Below are 18,053 nucleotides of genomic sequence, written 5' to 3'. Positions count from 1 at the left end.
CCTAAATTTCTGAAGTTCCAGGCAATTTTGTGCCTTATATGAAGAAAGGGAATTCTGCCTTTACAAAAAGCAGTCTCAATTCTACCAATTACTTAAGCCTTTACTCCCAGCATTAAGGAAAAGAAAATAAAAGCAATGACTTATACACAGAATTGCACCCACAGTTTCCTTCTCCATTTATATTTCTCAGCTGCGTGTGATTTGGACAGAGTGTAACAGCTTGGGGATTAATTACGCCCTGCACATCCTTTGCAGGGTACATCTTGCGATCCGGAGGCAATGCTGGAGCGGGCAGTTGTCTGCAGGGAGGCCCTGGCTCACTCTGGGCCAAATAACAGGACTGATTGCAGCCAGGGATGAAACTTCCTGTTTCTCCCAACCAGAAACAGACAGAGGTGAGTGATGTCTCTGAGGGGCGAGTACAAGTCACACCATTTCAATTTTGCTCTTCTCTGTACCAACTGACAGCTGGCTCCTTTGTCCCCAGTGTTTGTTGGCAGGGTAATTAGCAGGATACCTACCCCACCAACCTTACAGGCAGCCAAAGGCATATCCCTTAGCAAACAGGGGAGCAGGGCAGTGCAAGCCTCAGAGCTCCTGAAGCTTGGGCAGAGCTGGCACAGAGGAGCAGGAACTGACAGACAAAGTCACTTGAAACATATTTTCTCTGTGCAAGGAGAGGAGAGTTCCAGTGAGAGAGTGAAGCAGATGAAAAGACTACATGAAAACAAACAAACAAACAAAATAACCCATTTCAAGTTCTCGGAGGCTGGTCTCATTTCAAGCCTGGAAATGACTAGTGCAGACTGCAGGGTGGTCCCTGCACTCCCTGTGTCTGTGTGGAGTGTATATGTGTGTATGATCTAGTGGAGGTGGAGACGCCAGTGCCTCTGAGGGCCTCCCTTTTCTGACAGAGCTTACAGAGAAGGCAGACATGAAATCGATGGTCACAGATAGGGTGGGAGATACACAAGTGGATGCACAGACAGCCAGGGAGTGCTCAGGGCTTGAAAGAGGGAAATTGCAGAAGTGAGAAAGTGAACAGATTCCAAAGATAGGAAGAAAGTGGATTTGTGAATGACTCTTGAATGTGAACATCCAGCCCTGTGAGCAAGAAGACATGCGTTCTCAGGCCCATACGTTGTGAACGTCCTCAGTAAAGCAGATGCTTCTTGGAAAATCACAACTGGTACTGAGTCATCAATGATAGGAACAGGCAGCCTTAGCAAGTGCAAAAGAAAATTATCATCAAGGAGGCTTCAGTAGATAGAATACAGCTACAGGGTCCAGAAGCCTGGAACCCAGGCCCAATACAGCCACCCTTTGTGTGACCTCCAATCAATCCTGTCTAGATTAGTGGTTCTCAGCCCTCTGCGGTTAGAACGGAGAGCTTGAGAGAGTGCCGACGTCAGATACCCACCACTGGAATTCTGCTTTGTCACCCCGGCAGTTCTCTAGAGCAGCTCTGGCGCTAAACCTGAAGCTACAGAATGCTGCAATAACAGCTGTTATCATCCCCTGGGCATAAGGAAAGAGATGCACCTCATGGAGGTTGGAGTCAGATTGAGGGAAGAACTTTTGGGACTTAATTAAAGAAGCTTCTATAATGCCTCATTCTAGGATATTGCTGGAAAGACTTCTTTAGTTGTAACATTAACCAGCTTGAGTCAGTTTATGGAAAAAGGAGGTTTTTATTAAAGTGCTGTGTTTGGGGGAGACCCAGAGCAGGTACACAGCCAGCCCCAGAAAGAAACTGGCGCCAGATTAAGGGTCTGGCTTGCCCATGGGTCTCCCCTCTGCTCACTCTCTCTGTGCACTGATCTGCCTGATCTCTCTGGGCACAAAGGAGATGGTGGGTGTCCCAAGAATGCCTGGTTGATAATTATGTGTTCTTCAGTTGCCATCCGAGCAGACACTATCCCTGGTTTCCAGCTGAACCTGGGAGAATGAAGGTGACGCACCCACCTATGGCCGTCGATCAGAGGAGATAGCCAGATAATTTCTTTAAAAGGATAAGTAAGTCAAATATATAGCACTCCAGGTGGCAACACATCCAATTGAAAAATAATACATGGGAGGACTATAGGGCCACTAGTGGTGAACGTGGCATTGGACTTTATGCACAGGGGTCAGTGAAAATAGTGACAAAAATAACATAAATATAAGTGTATATGGTATAAATATGATATATATGTATTTTATATTAGTATATATATTTAGTCTACCTATACTATATATATAGTCTATATATACATACTATGTGTATATACTAAATATACACTATGTATATATAATACTATATATATGCTATATATTTAATACTATATATACTATGTATATGTATTACTATATATACTGTGTATATGTAACACTATATATACTATATGTATTTAATATAAGTAAGCTAAATATATATACTAATATACCATATGTATATATAGCATATAGAGCATATCATATATGTATGTTTATACCATAATTTTCACTATTTTTGCTGACCACTGTGCATAAAGTCCAATGCCACTTATATTTAATATGCTTTTACTAAATACATATAGTCACTTATATTTAGTATACTTGTACTAAATTTATATATGCATGGCATATATATGTATACACTAAATATATATATATACACTATGTATACTATGCATATATACACACACACATACACTTTGCATATATATTTAGCATAAGTATTTCCCATGAACCACTGGGGATATACTTATACTAAAAATATTTATTGTTAATCTGAAATTCACATTTAATCAGGTCTTGTATTTTTACTCTCTAATACTGACAACCTTCTAACATTAATACTTTAATGACCTTGGTTGGGGAAGGCCTCACTGCACCTTTTGAGTAAAGACACTGGAAGGAGGCAGGTGCAGGAGTCCTGTGGTCCCCTGGGGAGGAGGATTTGTGAACAATGCCAGGGCCTGGGCAGAAGAGTCTTCGTGTGCTTGAGGAATAGCAGCAGTCCTCCTGCTGTGACTGAGGAGTGAGGAAGAGGGCTGGGGAACCGGGAACTGTGGGCCCTGACGGGATGAACCTGGCAGGCCGATGCCATGACCCTGGCCTTGACTCTGATAAGCTGGTCCTCCAGGGGAGGGGTCAGCAGAGGAGTGACACCATCTGGATAGGGGCTTAGGAGGCTCTGTCTGGCTGTTGGTTGAGATTCCACAGTCAGCTGGAGTAAGGACATCTGCAGAGAGCACTTGAAGGGCTTTGCCCTAAGATACAGGCAATGGTGGCCAGGACATGATGTCAACAGAGGCAACAGTGAGATGTGATCAGATCCTGGACAGGACATAATGGCATCATTTGCAAGGTATAGTGCAAAATGAAAACGTGGGGCCTCTTGTTTTAGAACCATGAAGAAGTTCATGATAGTGATAGCAGAGCATGGAGCCCCTTCCAAACAAGAGACCCTTTGTCACCACATGGACCGTATGACCAGGAAGCTGGCCCGATGGCATCCACAGCATTTGTTCACGAACTATAGTGGTGGAGAGGAAAGGAGACTCCAGCCTGATGAAATAAAACTGCAGAACTAGTGCGGACCGATGGGGGAGGAGGCTGTGGAAGACACATTCTTGGAACAGGGAGTATAAATTGTGACCAGGGAAAAGAGTGGAACATCTTCTGGTCTTTCTACAACCCAGTTAATTAAACATTAGTCATGCTAACTCCACAGCAATTTCTAGTGTTCTTCAGCTCCACTATCCTCACAAACATTTGAAGTGGTGACAAGTTGCTTGTGGGGTTGCACATCTGTATGCTGGTGGAAGAGGGTGCATAGGATACTGTCAGATGCACTTTGTGACTTGTTGGGCATAATGCGATTTTAAAAAATAATACTTTAAAATATCCTAATAAGTAAAACACTACATATTGATAGAAGCAATTAAAATTTTATAGATGCAAATAATGCCTGAACTAGAAGGGAACATTTTTCACCATAAAATTTGCGATTTTTATTAGGCTTTTTTGTAAAATATATATACAACTTCCTCTCCACAGGAAAGTAATTTTTAAGGTGAAGTAATTATTTTATAGGAAGCTACTGATTTTTATATTTTTTGTATGATCCACATGCTTTGTTTTATTGTTTTTAATACTATACTTTTGTAGATTCTCTTGGGTATTCTTAGAAGTGATTACATTGTCTGCAAAATAGTAATTTTGCTTTCTCTTCTTAGCCAATATTTATATATTTTGTTTTACAAAAAAGTATAGTGAGGAAAAGATTTCCTCCACAATAGTGACAAAAATCATAAAATATTCAGAAATAAGAATGAGCAAAACATGTGCATGAATTACATGATGAAAGCAGTAGAACTCTATTAAAGAGTCTTATAGAAGGGCTGCCCAATGAGATATACCTTCTCTGGGTATGATTCAACATCAGGGAGAACTCCTTTCCCCCACATTAATCTAACTATGTGAGATGAACTCTACTAGCATTCTAGTAGGATATTTATTGGATTTTCACAAAAATTTTCAAAAGTTCACTTGGTATAAGATAAAAGTGAGAACGTTCACTGTTCTCATCGTAAGATGGAGAGATGACAGTACCCACGATATAAGGCCACTGAGGGACAAATGGATCAAGCACCAAGATGCACTGGAACCATAGCACACACTCAAACATGCAAACAGTTGATGTATTTTCACTGTGGCACAGGATCTTTTGTTCTTCTGAAAATGACTATGTCTTTCCATGAGTGGGATTGTTAATTTGTGTAGTTTTAAATTTTGGTTAAATTGAATTTTTTAAAAAAAGTACTTGTATGGATAATAAGATTTTTGGTGCTGAAAAAATACAAGTGAGGAAGTCCCAGAAAATTTTAAACAACTACAAAAAAAAAAAAAAAAAAAAAAAAAAAAAAATCAAGGGGTCAGCCTGGTTAGCCACTTAAATAGGAATTAGAGAAATTTAACCAAGATTGTACTCATGCAGATACGGACAGGTCCATCAAGAAGAATATGGCCATGAAACCACTCCAAATATATATGCAAATTTGGAACATTATGGAAATTAAATCACTTTGAAGGAAAGGTAGGTTGTTATCTAATTATAAACTATATATTTAGAGAACAAAAAGCTGGCTTCTTACTTTACCCATGTCACCTAGCACAAATCAGATTGATTAAAGTTTTAAATGTTATTCATGAGACTGTTAGTACAGAAGAAAATTAGAGTGAGCCATACTTTTAAAAACAAGACAAGATAGGACAGGTGCGGTGGCTCATGCCTGGAATCCCAGCACTTTGGGAGGCCAAGGTGGGCGGATCACGAGGTCAGGAGATGGAGACCATTCTGGCTAACATGGTGAAACCCTGTCTTTACTAAAAATACAAAAAAATTAGCCAGGCATGGTGGCGGGCGCCTGTAGTCCCTGCTACTCGGGAGGTTGAGGCAGGAGAATGGTGTGAATCCGGGAGACGGAGCTTGCAGTGAGCTGAGATCGTGCCACTGCACTCCAGCTTGGGCAACAGAGCAAGACTCTGTCTCAAAGAAAAAAAAAAAAAGGAAGACAAGATAATTGTGGGTAAAACAATGGGAAAATAATGCAACTCAAAGTTCAATGCCAAGGGCACCCCAGGTTCAGCATCTCAGAGGTCAGAACTGGGTAAAGAAGGGCAGAGTGTGGGTCCAGTGATGGAGAAGGTGGTCCAAGAGTGACCAGCTTCCTAGGCAAGCTCTAGTGTGTGGGTTTGGACTGAAGACCTGCTTCTGTCTCAATATTGCCATTTGCTGGTTGAGTATCCTTAGGAAACAATATTAAACTTTTTTGAGCTCACTTTCCTCCCCTGACTAGTGGAGGCATTTACTTCTGTTTTGTTCACCATACAGGCCTACTCAGTCTTGTTTGAGTTCATGGGTGTGAAAACTCCATGCAAACTGTAAAAGTTTGTAGGTTGAAAGAATAAAGGCCACTGTCCCCTCTAAGCAACGACCTTCACCTAGATTCCAGTCAGTTATAGACTTAGAGATGAATGAATTGCAGCAGGAAATGATTTTACATTTCTAATTCCTTCAATGTGTTTTAATGAGTTGATTTAACTCTAACTGAAAATTCATTTAAATTCATTTGCTCCAAGTAAATACAAAAATGAATATTAGATACACTGCGGAAAGAAAAAACTCATTTAATTATGTCTGCTCCATTCCCTAGGAGCAATCTTTGATTCCCCTGGGTAGGTGGATTCTTCATCCTTCAACCGCTGTCTCTTCTGCCCTGGGGAAGTCACGTTGAAATCAGCTAAACCTAGCATGTATAAAACAAATTTCGTGCTTGGTCCAGGGATGAGGTAAGGGTGAGCGAGGAAAGTTAGGAAGCATCTTATCATAAATAAGCTTGTGGTAACAGACACAAAAGTTACTGCAAAAGATTCAGCAAAATATGCCTCTTTCTACCCTTTCTTGCAACGTGTTTCCCAACTCCAATTTAACCAGCTAGGACATACTGCCCCAATAGGTGTCACTTACAGCAATCATTCAGATAAAAAGCAAATAAATCAATGTCGAGCTCAGCTTTTGTGTTTCAAAGTAGAACACTGAAACTTAGGACAGAGCCAAAGCTCTTGAGAGAAAAAAGCCTTTTTAGTTATAAGAACTTGAGCTTCTTGAAATTTTCGATTTTAGGTTCTGATCTAAACAATAAGTAAAAAGAATGACATTTTTCAAGCTCACTTGGAATTGACAAAGATTCCATTTGCCTGGGGGAGAAGCAGTCCATATTCTTAGAAGAAAGGAAGAGAATAAGGTACCCCTTGTCCATGCACCAAGCTTGGGGTGATAGATCCCCAGAGGGTACTCGTGATCCGAGATTAGAAGGAATATGGGCCCTCTTCCTGCCTGGGTGTCTATGCCTACAGAAAGTACCGTATGTCATCTTGGCATTAAAGAGTAGCGATGGGAACATGGAAGCCTTAAGCCCAGGGGTCTGGGATATGCCCCCTTTTCTCCTCCCCCAATAAAGAGGGGAGCCAATATTGTCCTCTGTGACTGGGAGTGGCAGAGGCATGCTACTGAGAACCGCTTGACAAGGATAAACCTCGGGATAGAGACCAGGGTCTGGGTTACATCCTGTGGTTGGGGCGGGATTGGGGACTAGAAGTAAACACCTCAAGTGAGGACAGGAGGTCTGATGGTCAGACAGGGCCATTGCATCCCCGTGGGCGCATCCCCGTGGGCACCAGAGCTGTGCCAGGAGGGCCTGAGAGCTGGAAGAGAGCCCCCCAGGGCAGTGCTGCTTCAACTCCCTGAAAGTTAGAATCGATTCTGCGCAGGCTGGAGGACGGAGAAATTGATGAATTGAGGAATTCAGCCTGAATTATTTGAGATTACCTAGACTTAATGAGTTATATTTTCTGTCATTAGACTGAATTGGGCTAGAAATACAAATTAAATAGATATACAGATATATTTTAAAAATTATACGTGTCACACACACGCATATATAAATATATAATACAAGTAGGTAGATTTAAATATATATTTGATAATCGTTATATATTATAAATGATATATAATTATATATAATATATATAATTATAATTATAATGATAATAAATGTATATATCGCTCTTAAATCTGTGGATTAAAACTATCTTATACAAAAACAAAAAGACACCACTGGGAGGCTCTTTTTGGGACATGTATCATATCCATCATGGTTCTGCCAGGAAAATGGAACCAGTAGGATCTATATCTCTCTCTATCTACATCTGGATCTATTTTATTTATTGCAAGGGATTGGCTTATGCAATTGTGGGGGATTACTAGGCAAGTTCAGGAAGGTCAGGCTGGAAACTCTCAGGCAGGAGCTGGCGCTGCAGTCCACAGGCAGAATTTTCTCTTTTCTGTTCTGTTCTTAAGGTCTTTTAACTGAATGTCTCAGGCCAAACAAATTATCTAGGATAATCTTTGCTTACAGTCAACTGTTTGGATGGTGTTTAGATGACTGGGGACTCTAGCCTGGCCAAGCTAACACGTAAAACTGATCAAACATTGACTAAAGTGCCTTTTCCCAGCCACGGTTTATTCTATCTTTCCTCAACCCTATGAGTGAGACAGTGGGGTTGAGGTGAGAGTGGACTGGAGTGAGGCTTGGGGAGAACGTGGCCAATATGCAGGTGGAGATAGAGGAAGGGTCAACCACCAGCATGAGGGCCCCCACGTGATGGGGTGAAGGGAGGAGTGTGGGAACCTAGATGGGAGGAGTGTGGGAACTCAGATGGGAGGAGTGTGGGAACCTAGATGGGAGAAAGTTGGTGGATGAAGATGATTCATGTGGGGCTGGAGGTCTTCAGGTTGCAACAAACATCCAGGGCTGTTTGTTGTGTAGTGACCAAGGGCACGGCAGTCAGATGATCTGTGTCCAATCTCTGCTCCAAAGTGATGGGCGTGCCTTTGTTCAAGTCACAAAAAGTTATTTAGCCTCAACCGCATCATCTAAAATGGAAGATACAAAGATTATTCTGATGAGGACCTGGCACCTCTTATCCCCTCAACAAATACTCTGGACAACAGATCTTTGGACCTGCAGGGTAAAGACAGCTGAACAAAGTTGACTCTGCCATGAACCAAGAGGGGCTTTGCTTTGGGAGGGGGAACTTGGACATGTTTTAGGTGGGAGCAAAACAGCAAAAGAAGAATGAAAATGTAGCCAAGGGAGGAAAAAATACTCAGTAAAGCAAAGTTCAGCTGAGAAGAAATATTCACTTGAAGAGAATGTGTCTGCAATAATCATTTTTTTCCAGTTGTTAATTAAAAGAAAGAAACGAATGTGCTAACAGATTCACTCTAGGAGTTTATTCTAAGAAAATACTTAGATATGCTGTGAAAGATTCATGGATGAAGACATTTGTTGGAGACAAATTAGAACAGAAAAATATTGGAAACAAGCCAAGAATATCCAACCATAGGAAATAGCTAAGTAAACTAGGAAATTATCGTAGGGTGTAATATTATATAACTATTAGAAACATGTTTGTGAATGAAATTATAATGGGAAAATATTTGTGATATGCTATTAAAAACCGCAATGTCAAATTATATTGTGTTTACCCACTCACGTACATCTTCGGAGAAATAAGTAGAAGTAAATAGGAACAGCTGGCAGTGCTGGGTGATGTGATGAGAGGAGATTTTAAGGTAGAAAAGTTAAGGGTTTTTTACTGTTTAACTTTAAAGGGAGGTATATACATGTTCATCATACAAACTACTAGAAAATGTATAAAATCTTAGTAGTAAGTTAAAAGTGTGTGTACATACTTTTAGGTATTTAAAAGCATGTATATATGTACGTATGGCTACCAGGAAATTTGCCATGGGCCAAGTGCTGGAGTAAGTAGTTTTAAATAATTACCGGATATAAGTGCTTTTCACAAATCACCACTTCTGGTCCTCACCACAAAACCATAGAGTAGCTACCGTTATTACTGTTATTTTATGGATGAAACTAAGGGCAGTCACACATTTTGACAAAGGTCCTCCGGAGTGAACGCTGGCTTTTAGCTCCAGATGCCCACTGCATAGCTTGAGCTTACAACACCTATACTGGCTGTGTAGAGGCTTAAAATTAATTAATTAAAATTTTATTTCACTTTATTTTATTTTTCTGAGACAGAGTCTCACTCTGGTGCCCAGGCTGAGTGCAGTGGTGCAATCACAGCTCACTGCAGCCTGGACCTCCTGGGCTCAAGCGATCCTCCCATCTCAGCCTCCGGAGTATCTGGGACCACAGGCACACACTACCATGCCCGGCTAATCTTTGTATTTTTTTAGTGGACTGGGAGGTGGGGTGCCTCACTATGATGCCTAGGCTGGTCTCAAACTCCTGGGCTGAAGAGATCCTCCTGCCTCAGCTTCCCAAAGTGCTGAGATTACAGATGTGATCCATTGCACCCAGCTAATTAATTAAAATTTTAAACACAGTTGGGCACAGACTTTATTATACATTTTATTTATTGGTATATTTTTACATTCTTTCATAATTAGTATTTTCCTACACTACATAAGATGACTGAAAGCATGGGCTCTGGTGGCTGAACTCTTACGTGTTGCCATTGCGCTTCTCAGATGATCTGTCTCTTTGCCTGTTTGTCATTTTTACCCCCACGCCCCTTTTGGCTCCTGGTTTTCCAACAGATAGACAACATTTCCTCATTACTTCCTCTGTCCCTGCCATGCCTAGTCCCTTGGGAGACAATGTCTCTGATTTTCATTGTTCTCTCTCCTTCTTCTAGCTATACACTTAAAAGTTTATTTTTAACCTAGGGCACATTATGAACATCAAGAATGAAAGATTTAAAAGATGAAACATGGACTTATTTCTTCTACAAAGGACTGGGAGAACCAGAGACATATTCAGGCTCTCTACTCCTTTCCCCATTTCTTAGATTTTATTGATGTTATTTAGGTTATCAACGAAGGGTTGAACCTTCAGATTACTGTGACTCATATAACTTTACGTTTTCCTGTTAATCTATAGACAGAAGAATGTACTTACATTTGACTTAATCTGTAGCTGTGTCAGTCAAGGTCCCAGGATAAAAGAGGTAGCACAACAGACTGGCTGGTTTTCAAATTTAATAAAGAACCAATTTAACAATGTGTGGGGAATTTTGTATGATTCCACTCATTAGATGTCCAGAATAGGCAGATCTAACAAGGCAGTAGGTAGATCAGTGGTCACTCAGGGTGATAGATTGGAGGGTGGCAGGGCACAGGTGTGTGATTTATTTTCGGAGTGACAAAAGTGTCTTAAAGTTGGTTGTGGTGATAGTTGCACACATCTGTGAATATGGTCAAAACCACTGCATTATATATTTAAGTGGGTGAATTGTATGGTCTATGAGTACCAGCTCATTAAATCTATTAGGAGATGCATGTGTGATGATGTAGTTCTGAGGCGAGTGACTAAAGGGTGAAGGGGTGAGAGTAGGGAGTTGTTGCTAGAGAGACAGCTGGGTGGAGGGACAGCTTGGGAAAAGTGGTGAATTGGGGGTGGATCCCAGCTAGCCTGCAGTGACTCTGCACAGATGGAGCCAGGACTCCATACTCTTCCCCTGGGGTTCTCCAGTTGGGGTGGCTCATCCCAACTGAGTGCCAGAAAGCACCCTGTGCCTTGGTGGTGGCTACATTGGTTTCCTTCTCTAGGTAGAGAGCAGGTGGAGAAGAAGCAGAGCAATATGCAGGGATTAAAGGGGCATATCCAGCAGAGTAACTGATTTTAAAGGCGGCATCAGGCCTTTTAGACCTCAACTTTCCCCGTGTTGACACTTTCTAAATTTTTCATTAATGTCACAGTCATCTGGAATATGTGCTTGAGCTCATGTTCTCAAGAAGGTCCCTGTAGTAGGCAGTCAGCAGGATGGTCCCCAATGTCCCTGTCCCCAGTGTCACCTCCTATGTAGATGACTGCCACGCTGGGCCATGGCGGATCTGTGTGAGGAATATCACACGGTAGGAGTGCTGGGCTGTCCCTGCTGAGATTTGGTCATGAAAGATGCCTATCTTGGTTTCTGTCTCTCTCCCCCACCCCCTATCACTCTGGGGAAGCAGCTGCCATGATGCCCAGGCCGCCCTGCAGAGAGGCCCACATGGGGAGGGGCCGAGACTGCCAGCCACACGAGTAAACCAGCCCCAGTCAAGCCTTCAGATGATGCAGCCTCAGTCACAACCTGACTGAACCTCACAAGATACCCTCTGCCAGCCCACCCAGTTCTGCTGCCCCTAGATTCTTAGCCATCAGAAATTGAGTGTTGCAGCCAGGTATGGTGGCTTACGCCTGTAATTCCAGCACTTTGGAGGCTGAGGTGGGCAGATCATTTGAGGTCAGGAGTTTGAGACCAGCCTGGCCAACATGGTGAAACCTCGTCCCTACTAAAGATACAAAAATTAACTAGGCTTAGTGGTACATGCCTGTAATCCAAGCTATTTTGGTGTCTGAGCTGAGATCATGCCACTGCACTCCAGCCTGAGCTTCAGGGTAAGACTCTGTCTCAAGAAAAAAAAAAAGAAAAGAAAAGAAATTGTGTGTTGTTTTGGGCTGTCAAATTTTGGGGGTACTTTTTATTGAGATGGAGTCTCATTGCTTCCCATGGTAATCATAGCTCATTGCAGTATCCAACTCCTGGGCTCAAGCAATCTTCCTGTCTCCTCAGCTTCCCAAGTAGCTGGGATTACAGGCATGTACCACCACACTCAGATAATTTTTTTGTAGAGGTGGGGTCTTACTATATAGCCCAGGTTATTCTCCAACTCCTGTGCTCCATTGATCCTCCTGCTTTGGCCTACAAGTGTTGGAATTACAGGCATGAGCCACCATGCCAAGCTTGGAGTAATTTTTTACTACAGCAATAGATACTTAACACAATCATATCAATAAATCTTTGTTAACATTCTCTGATAACTAATCAAAACTTACCTGTCATTGTATTCTTTCCTTTAGGGCATCCCTTGAATTTGTATTACACTCAAAGTTTTACCTGATCATCTCCCAGATTGTGAATTTCATGATGGCAGGAGACAATGTTTAATTTTTGTTTTCAAGTCAGCCAGCTCTGTGCCTGGCTCGAAGCATGGTTTTGGATGAAAGAAATGGAGAAAGGTACAGAAACAAAAAAGCTCCTGAGAAGTGTTGGGGCTCCAAGAGTTGCAGTGTAGATGGTGCCTCCTTTCAAAAATTGCTTAGAGCAGACAGGGCCCTGAGTTTAAAACAAGATTGAAAGGCATTTTACAATATCCCCGAACTCCCTACCTTTGTACTTAGATGGAAAAGACGGCAGCTTATTCAGACACAATGTGATGGAATGGCTTAGACTATCTTCCATTCGTATGCAGAGGAGGGGAGAGAGTGCCATGTTCCGTGTGAACAATTCTTCATCTTAAGAGTTTGCATAGTGAGCAAAGAAAAAAAAATTAGTTTCTTGGAATGATGTTCCCCAGAGCAAAGAGCCCATGTTGTTTTAGCTTCAGAATCATGGCTTCAATGCACATGGGGTTTGGCATTTTACAAAAGGAGCTGCATCATAGTTGGGGTCATGAAGGGAGGCACAGTGGGTAGTCTTCCATCAACAGTATTATTTGTGAACTAAAGGTCGTGATGCCTTGGTTGTGAAAACAGTCTTTTCTCCCCCTGCACATAAAATTCTCTTCACTCTGAATCACATCACAATGGGATCCCACGGGGACCTTCACAGGTAGTAATGATGCCACGTTGATTTAATGGGGTGGAGACCAGGTGCTTAACTTAACCTTTATTCCATTCATTTGTAGGTTCTTTTACAGCTGTCATCACACTTAAAAATTGTAAAAGGAAAAGAGCTTTCTGAGTCTCCTTGTCATTACCTGAGAAAAGGTTCTGTGACATTTTGGGCTGTATTTTTCTTCCTGAACCATTTGCAGACTTTTTGGAATGCACAGAGGCCACCGGTGACATGCGTGGCTAATAAGGAGAAGGGAAAAAGGGGATTACTCTTTGGGTTTCTGGGATATGTTGAACAAACGCTAGGAAGACGAGCCAAGGAAACAGTTTTGCAGTTTGGATTACAGCAGTGGGCAGTGGGGTGCCGGGCAGTTGGCTGGGCTACCTTGCCCACACACACATGCTGCGGCTCCTGGAGGCCCCAACAGGGCAGCAGGTCCAGGACCTGGGCCCAGATTGGCAGATGGAGCAGCGGCAGAAAGATGAACAGTCGTGAAGGCAGCAGCTGCCCAAGAGAGAGAAAGGGCTCATGTGAGCAGCACGTGGACAAGCCATGGGCAGCCAGCTGGCCTGTCAGCTCACAGAGTCCATTTCTGTGACATCTGTACAAAGATAGAACCTCGTCAGTAGTTATTACCAAATAAAAGCATTTGCATGGAAATTTTACTAAAGCATATAGTGGAGTTAGAGGAGGCTTCTGAGTTAGAACCTCTTGTCTTGAAAATTGTTGAATATTGCAAAGTAAATATCCACAGGTTAGATATAGACATTGAACTGAAAGATCATTGCATTCAGTGGGAAATGACTCTATTTTCATATGATGCTTTGGATGAACCAGTCATTAACAAAGAAACAATTTAAAATAAAGTTTTTTTTTTTTTTTAACTGACAATGGAGCAGTAGAATATGTTTTGAATCATAAACAAATCATGAAGCCACTTTCTACTTTTTTAAAGATCCCTGTAAGGTACAGGAGATGTCTAAGGAAACATTAAAATGCCATTGCATTAATTCTCATTTAAAATTAAATCCAGACTGACACAAAATCGATGTATATAAATATTTAAATATTTTTAGAAAAATCATTCTGCAAGTATCATCAGCTCATGATGTACTAAAACATATATTTCACAATAATTTTCCAGAAATGTATCTCAAATTTGTTGTAGCCTGTAAAGTATTCTTAATTGCTCCAGTAATGGCTGCATCAGCAGAAAGATCCTTCTCAAAATTAAAAATTATCAAAAATCATTTGCATTTTCCAAAAGCAACTGACATCTATTTCAATTATATAGATGGAAAATGAAATTGCCAAAAGTATAAATTTTGATGATCTAATAAGTGAATTTGCAAAAAGGCAACCAGAAGAATTTATGATCAATCAATACGTCATCTTATCAAGTATTTTTTTGTATTGTATGCTATCATGACATCCTCTTTTATTGACTGATTGATTTAATTGAAAACTAATAATTGTACGTGTTTTGGAGTACAATGTGAAGTTTGATCTATGTATACATTGTAGAAAGATTCAATCAAACCCATGAACATATCCATCACATTATCAACTTATAATTTTTTGTGGTGAGAACATTGAAAAGTTATTATATTAACAATTTTGAAATATGCATGATTATTATCTGTGGTCATCATGCAATGTAATAGATCATTAAATCTATTCTTTCAGTCTAACTGAAACTCATACCCTTAGATCAGCATCTCTCCTTTCTTCATTTCTGCCCTGCCCCCAGCCTCTGGCAACCACCTTTCTTCTCTCTCTTTATGAGATCGACTTTTTTAGATTTCACATGTAAGTGAGACAGTATTTGTTTTTCTGTGCCTGGCTTAATATCACTTAAAATAATGTTCTTTCCATCCATCCATGTTGTTACAAATGACATAATACCTTTATATTAAAGGCTGTGTCATATTGCATACATATTGAGTATACATATCATATTCTAAATTTATTCATCCATATGACACCTTTTTTTCCCTGAAATGGAGTCTCGCTGTGTTGCCCAGGCTGGAGTGCAGTAGCGTGATCTCTGTTCATTGCAATGTCTGCCTCCTGGGTTCAAGTGATTCTCCTGCCTCAGCCTCCCAAGTAGCTGGGATTACAGGCACCTGCCACCACGCCCGGCTAGTTTTTGTATTTTTAGTATTTTCAGAAGAGACAGGGTTTCACCATATTGGTCAGGCTAGTCTCGATCTCCTGACCTCAGGTGATTTGCCCTCCTCAGCCTTCCAAAGTACTTGGATTACAGGTATGAGCCACCACGCCTGGCCAACACCATATATATGTTTGTGTGTGTATATATACATCTATATATATGTGTGTGTGTATATATATATATATTTTTTTTTACAGGTAATATGTTTTTAAAGGAAAGAGCTTTATATTTTAATATCTTTGGCTTCACTTTTCTCCCACTTTCTGTACAAGGAACTCTCAGCACCACAATGTGCATCTTAGAAATGGAGACTCATCATAGCTGTTGGATGGTGATTGAACCTGGGCTTCCAAAATGCAACAGGAGGCTCTCCCATTGTGAAGGCAGTGTCTCTGGCATGCATGAGCTGCAACTGTCAACCACTCAAGGCTTCAAAGCACTTAGAAAACCAACCCCATGCTTTGCCTTGATCCCTTAAGAGGCATTAGAACATCTATCCTCCAATTGCAGAATCCCTGCACCTTGAATCAAACCTGTGCACCCTCTCCCCTCCTTCTGCCTCTTTATTCTTCATCTTAGACATGTCAGTGGGAGGACGAGGTGCTGTGCCTATCTTGGGATGGAAATTTGTGGACAGGATCATGAACAACTACATTTTGTTTCTCTCCCCTGCTAATTTCAGCTAATTGTGTTAACTGAAATTTTACACAACATCCTAAGAGTTTTATGCCTGAAACAGACCAGCTCTTTCTTTCTCCCTGGTTTAGCATTAACCAGTACCTTACTATGCCTGAGGATGTTTTACCACAAACCTCCCCAACGACGCCTGAAAATCCCATCTTGAGTGATTAAATTTTCACATCTGTAAAAGCAAAATACTTCACAGTACCTATCTCATGGGGTTTTTGTTCAATTAAAGCACTATTGCAGGTGAGATGATGGATGATACCGTGTCTAATATTTTCACTTTTATTTTACAATTATATGGCATTAACCTGGCCATGCAAATACGTGTGTAAGCTCTGTGACTTCCCACTAGTGGCGAGTGAGTTCTTAAGAATGTTGCTTTCTTTTTGCGTCTTTGCTGGTGCAAATGGTTTCAAATGAAGATTATCTAATCTAAAGCCTGCTGATTTCCATATCTATGAAATAAAAGGGAGAGCAAAAGTTTCTCTCTGAAGTAGACTTGTATATAAACCATCAGCTCCTATGTTTTTGTTGTGTTCTATTTTTGCAATTCTCTTTCATATTGGGGAAAAAGTGGTTATTTTGTATTCTACACATTGGCATCCACTTCATGGCATTTATATATTTTGATACATGGAACATTTTATTTTTAAAATTATGGATGAATGAATTAAACCTTTCTCATGTCATGTCAAATTGCTTTACTTTTGGAAGAAAACAGGCAGAAGATGTTTGTGCCCTAACCTTTTGTGTCTTTGGAAGATTACAACACTTCCCTAGTTATACCGGAAGCCTCTCTGATGGATTCTGTATTATTATCATTATTAATTTTTAGTTCTTGATTTTTTGGGGATACATAGTAGGCATGTATGTTTTTGGAGTACATGAGATATTTTGGTACAGGTATTTGCATGGATTTTTTTTTTTTTTTTTTTTTTTTTTTTTTTTTTTTTTTTTTTTTTTTGTTTTTTTTTTTTTTTTTTTTTTTTTTTTTTTTTTTTTTTTTTTTTTTTGAGACAGTCTCACTCTGTTGTCCAGGCTGGAGTGCAGTGGCATGATCTCGGCTCACTGCAACCTCCACCTCCTGGGTTCAAGCGATTGCCCTGCCTCAGCCTCCTGAGTAGCTGGGACTATAGGAGTGTGCCACCACACCTAGCTAAATCTGCAATCTGCATGGATTCTTAAAGATGGAAGCAGAGACTGGATCCTTGTTCCCCAAACCCACTTGCTTTCCTTCCTGGTGATGTTTGATTTCCAGTCCCCATGAAGTTCACTGTAGTCATGGGACTGGTTTCCAGCCAGCGGCAGGGAGCAGAGACGGTGGCACTGCCTTCCTAGACCAACCTGTGTGAAGCTCCCATCCATGATCCTGCGTGTTCCATCCTCCTCCACCTGCTCAGTGCCCAGCAACCCTGGAACCTCAGAAGCCATATGTTAGAATGAAGGAGCCAAAGATGGGAGAGCCTGTCCCCCAAACATCCCCTGAAGGAAAGCCACTCACCAAGGGCATTGGCTTTGAAACCTCTGAGTGGGAAATAAACTTCCCACCATATACATATGTCTATATCTATGTCTATGTCTATGTCTATATCTGTGTCTATGTCTATATCTATATCTATATCTATATCTATATCTATGTCTATGTCTATATCTATATCTATTTCTATGTCTATGTCTATATCTATATCTATGTCTATGTCTATCTATGTCTATATCTATATCCATGTCGATATCTATATCTATATCTATGTCTATATCTATGTCTATATCTATGTCTATGTCTATGTCTGTATCTGTATCTATGTCTATGTCTATCCCTATGTCTATGTCTATATCTATATCTATATCTATGTCTATGTCTATGTCTATATCTATGTATATATCTGTCTATGTCTATATCTATATCTATTTCTATGTCTATGTCTATGTCTATGTCTATGTCTATATCTATGTCTATGTCTATATCTAT

At 40.8% G+C, this 18,053-nt stretch overlaps 1 long non-coding RNA gene across 1 annotated transcript in view; it reads left to right on the top strand.

Moving 5' to 3' along the window:
• The first annotated feature begins 255 nt into the window (after positions 1-255).
• Positions 256-18,053, top strand: part of LOC113225327 — a 26,086-nt gene continuing 8,288 nt past the window's right edge. The window contains exon 1 of the long non-coding RNA XR_003309991.1: positions 256-395. This is a non-coding gene — a long non-coding RNA (uncharacterized LOC113225327). The remainder of the gene's footprint in view (positions 396-18,053) is intronic.

Source organism: Piliocolobus tephrosceles, chromosome 10, assembly GCF_002776525.5.
Source record: "Piliocolobus tephrosceles isolate RC106 chromosome 10, ASM277652v3, whole genome shotgun sequence".
NCBI lineage: Eukaryota > Metazoa > Chordata > Mammalia > Primates > Cercopithecidae > Piliocolobus > Piliocolobus tephrosceles.
Note: the sequence above shows the minus strand (reverse complement) of the source record. Positions and strands in the feature narration are given on the sequence as shown.